Source organism: Capsicum annuum, chromosome 3 (genome assembly GCF_002878395.1).
Source record: "Capsicum annuum cultivar UCD-10X-F1 chromosome 3, UCD10Xv1.1, whole genome shotgun sequence".
Classification (NCBI taxonomy): Eukaryota; Viridiplantae; Streptophyta; class Magnoliopsida; order Solanales; family Solanaceae; genus Capsicum; species Capsicum annuum.
This window is the reverse complement of record NC_061113.1, coordinates 108,599,716-108,604,578: the sequence shown is the minus strand read 5'-3', so window position 1 is coordinate 108,604,578 and position 4,863 is coordinate 108,599,716.

Below are 4,863 nucleotides of genomic sequence, written 5' to 3'. Positions count from 1 at the left end.
GTATAAGTATGTGTACACACAGAGTGATGTGCCATATTTTTTTCAAAGATTTTTTTTTTATCTTTTTTTGTTCTTTCTCTAATTATAAATAATAATATCTTTTAATATTTCAAGTGTTTTTCTCTTTTTTATATAATATATTTATAAGAAGTAAGTATTCATAACTCATATCTCTTAAATTTCTACTTTTAATTGTATCCATAACTCTCATAATTTTCATGTCTATAACTCTCATACATTAATTTGTAAATTTATAATAACTTATGGTATTCCTCTATATAACTATATAAACGCATATTTGTTTCATGAAGACTCTCATTTTACCTTTATAAGATTTTTTTTAGTTTTTTGATCTTTATTTAATTATAAAATAATAATATCTTTTAATATTTCAAATGCTCTTTTCTTTGTTATATAATGAATTTACAAAAAGCAACTATTCATAACTCATATCTTGTAAATTTCTATTTTTAATAGTATACATAACTCTGATAATTTTCATGTCTATAACTTTCATGCATTAATTTGTAAATTGGTAATACATTATGGTATTCCTCTATTTTTCCTATATAAACTCATATTTGTTCATGAAGACTTCCATTCAAAGTTATTTTTTCTCTTGTCCATCTCTTTTGTTTGTAAGTTATAACATGTAACAAAAAGGCGTATATGAAGGTAAAATATCTTATTCTCAAATATTTCTTTCATGTTCATGTGTCTGGTATTCTTTCTTATTTTTAGCAATTTTTCACGTATTTGTTGTCCTCCTCTAAGTAAATATGATCAAGAAAATCTTCATGAAAATCAATGTTAAGGTATTTTATTTTAATAGGATTGATTTTTGTTTTACAGATGTATAATATAGTTTAGATTTCTTATCTCTTTTTTATTTGATAATCTTTTATTGATATATTTGGAATAGAAATATTATAAATATCATCTATAGTGTAGTATCATATTAACAATTATCACATTCTTGTATTTTTTGTTAGTATAATTTATTTTATTTATTCGTAACTATAGCTTAATTTGCTTCATTTTCATAACTTTTAAAAATATTTATTTGATGTGTAATAGAATACCGTAAACGAACGCAACACAAAACACAACATAGAAATTATAATCAACATTTGCATACAAGATCAAGTACTCTTATAAAAAAAAATAGAGGAGATTAAAACAAAAAATAATATTTTCAACTTAACCTGTACATTATAATTTCAAAATATGACCTTTTATTTCATTTACTTCATTACTCATACATCCTAAATTATTTATTCGACTATGTACATATAAAAAAATTGGTACTCAAAAAGAAGCAAGAAATTTTAATTTTTATAATTAAAAAAAAATTATGTCTCAAATTAAGATAAAGATCTAAAATATTTTGACTAGAATATTAATATTATATACTACTTCATTTACAAAACAGTGAAATATATTCATTTATTAAATTTTTTATAGCCGCTGCTAATTTTAGCAGTAGCAAAATTATACATGAAGAAAGAAACCATTTCGTGGAATTGCCCAATTAGTTCATATATTTAAATAGTTCGACCAATGCAGTGTCTGACTATGTCTTTTCAACCCTTACTGATCCAAAAAATACACACAGGGGCATAAGTTACAAACTGCTGAGTAGAAGCAGCCACTTATATTTTCTCGATTAAAGTAACGGAAAAGGATCAAAAATACCCCTGAACTATCTGAAATGGATGAAAAATATTCATCTTTAATTTTTTGGCTTAAAATTATCCCTCCGTTAAATATTTGGCTAAAAAATGTTCCTCCCTCTAACAGATTTCCATCAAGCATGCCATTTGGATAAAAATGATCACGTGGCCATGCCACATCATCGTCCAAATTAGTTTTTCCTTGGAAATTGAATGATGCAAAATTATATGCAACAAGATAGGCAGATTGGGTAAAAATGGAACAACTGATCTTAGCCAAAAGGCCAAGAAAGGTATGTAATAAAACAGGAAAGCCCCTAAAATTTGCTAGTATTCAATTTCAAACAAATTTTACAATAAATGTTAAAGTAATGTGATTCTCTAGCGCAATTAAGGCCCTGAAGGTTCTGATACACAATATCTTGTTTAAACAACAGTGAAATTTCTAATGGTTTTACTATACAGAGAAGTTGGATAAAGTTAGCAGCTACTATCACATTTAGTTAGAATATATGGTTGTTTTCTATAACAAAAAGTTTCCTTAGACCAAACAAACCTTAAAGCAAAGTTCTAAGGTGCAAGTGGAAATCTTCTTTCTGAGCTTTGCTTCGAACTATAAGAGTATTAACATAACTCCACTGAGCAGCAAGACAGACATAAATCAAATACTGGATCAGTAAAGACTTCCTCTAACCCTTACCAGAGTGTGAACTTTTATTCCTCACCACTCCACATTTTCCCATTCTAGTATTTAAGCTACAATATGGATTACAATTTCCAAATTTCCTAAACTTACTTTAGAAACTTGTGATGGTAACAATGATGTGGCATGGCCACGTGGGCATTTTTATCCAAGTGGCATGCTTGGTGGAAATCTGTTAGAAGGAGGGGCATTTTTTAATCAAATATTTAACAGGGCGGTATTTTTTAGCCAAAAAGCTAATAAAGGGCATTTTTAATCCATTTTAGATAGTTCAGGAAAATTTTTGACCCTTTTCAGTTAAATTAAAGGTTGGGATGGGTAGAAATTTAAAATAATCCCAAAAGATAGTACATAAATACATAGAACAAAGAGTAAAGACATCATTTCCCCCTGAACTTGTCCGCTCAACTTACTTTAGTACTTAAACTAAACTTTCATTGATTTACCCCCTTAACATCTTTAAAGTGTATTAATTTCACCCCTCAAGTTGACGTGAAATTTTTATAAAATAAAAAAATAAAAATCGCATTTTTTAATTTAAAAGCTGAGATGGTCCCATTTTTTTTAATATATATATATATATATATATATATATACTAGTTTAGGTGTACGCGCCTCACGCGTGTACCACACTTTAATGAGTTTACATGTTACATTAAATAAAATATTTGTTTAAATAATAAAGAAGAATACAATAAGTAAATTCAACATCTTTTGAACATATAAAGATGGAGAGTTTATTTAACTAAACCTAACATATACAAAAAAAAATCTCAACGTATATCAAAATTTATCTACCACCTATAAACTACAACAAATAATAATATCAAAACAATACAATTAAATCTAAACTTTGCAAAATATTTTTCTCAAAGTTGATCGACATCCATTTACCACCTGTTAACTATAATAAAATAATACAATGATAGCGATATCAAAACAATACAACTAAATTTAACTTTTATACACACAAAAAAAATCTCAAAAGAGAGACATCAAAATAATACAATTAAATCTAACATTTTCTTTAAAAAAAATGGTCAAAGCCACAAAATTTTATTACCCAAATAATGTATCCATATAAACCTAAAAACGGACTTGTAAAATTGAAAAAAGAAAAAAATATAACGACTCCTAAACTAAAATATTATAGCAAAAAAATAATAGTCCTAACATTTAAAAAAACAATACCTCTTTTTTTTGAGAGGGGTTTGAAATCCACTTTACCTTTTTTAATTGGGATACACGAATTCCATTTATTTTTTGGAAGATTTTTCTTCTTCTTCTTCTTTTAGGAGTCTTAACCTATTTTATGTAAAATAATTTTTTAATTTTTCTAAATTATTTAGAACTTTACCTTATATAGAAATTTTTCATATATAATAATTTCTTTGAAGTTGGATTTTCTTTAACAATTTATTGCCGTAAATTTAGGAATTCAACTAAAAATAGAAAATCTTCTCCATTTATATATATATATATACTAGTCAAGTGTACGTGTTTTGCATGTGTGTCTCGTGTTGATAAGTATAATTATACATAAAGAAATAAAATTATAAAAAAATAAAAATTGAGTTAAAATAAATGTTGTATATATTTAAAAGATATAATTTGACACTATAAGTGTTTCATCTTAATCAATAAAACTATATATAAAATAAAAAATTTAACGAATTAAAAAATTTTACTCATCAAAGAAAAAGATGTAGAGAAAATTAAGTCACGAAGGAGCATTTGTTGTACATATACGACATACCAAATTAAAACATAAATACTATTAGTACTAAATGATCCAATTTATGGTTGAGACTAATATTCATAATATAAAATATAACATAAAGGGATAAAAAAAAGTTAAAAAATTAAGAAAGCACAAATAAAAAAAACACTCTGTAAGAATATATTATTATCTTTCGATCTTGTCCAACATCACTTCTTTACCTTACTACAGCTAATGATCGTACATGGACAAACTTTTTACTTTCTTCAATTACTCAAAGTCAATATTGTATATATCTTTAATCAAAGAGCGTACATAATTAGATGTAAATATTTAATGATACACTTACGACAACATCATTATGCATTACCTATTTTTTGTCAAACTATTGTTAAATAGGGACTCACAAATTTGGTCAATAAATAACTACTAAAATAGTATTTTGTTAGTATTAAAGTTCATATTTGGTTACGTCTTTTTACGTAAAATATTAATTTATTATTAGTTCCTCAAATATAAATTAATAATTAAAAATTAATAAGATTTTTAATTATGTTAAAACAAGGAAAGATTAATAAGCTTGAAAATTAATAGTATTTTTAATTATGTTTAAATAAGGAAAGATTAATAACCAAATTTTAATGGGACATCTAAAATATTACAAAATAATTAAATAATTTAGTAATATGGTAAATGACAGTTTTGTCTATTGTGGAGTCTTTTAACGAAGGGCAAAAAGTTCAAATCACTTTTCTAAGGGTCTTCAC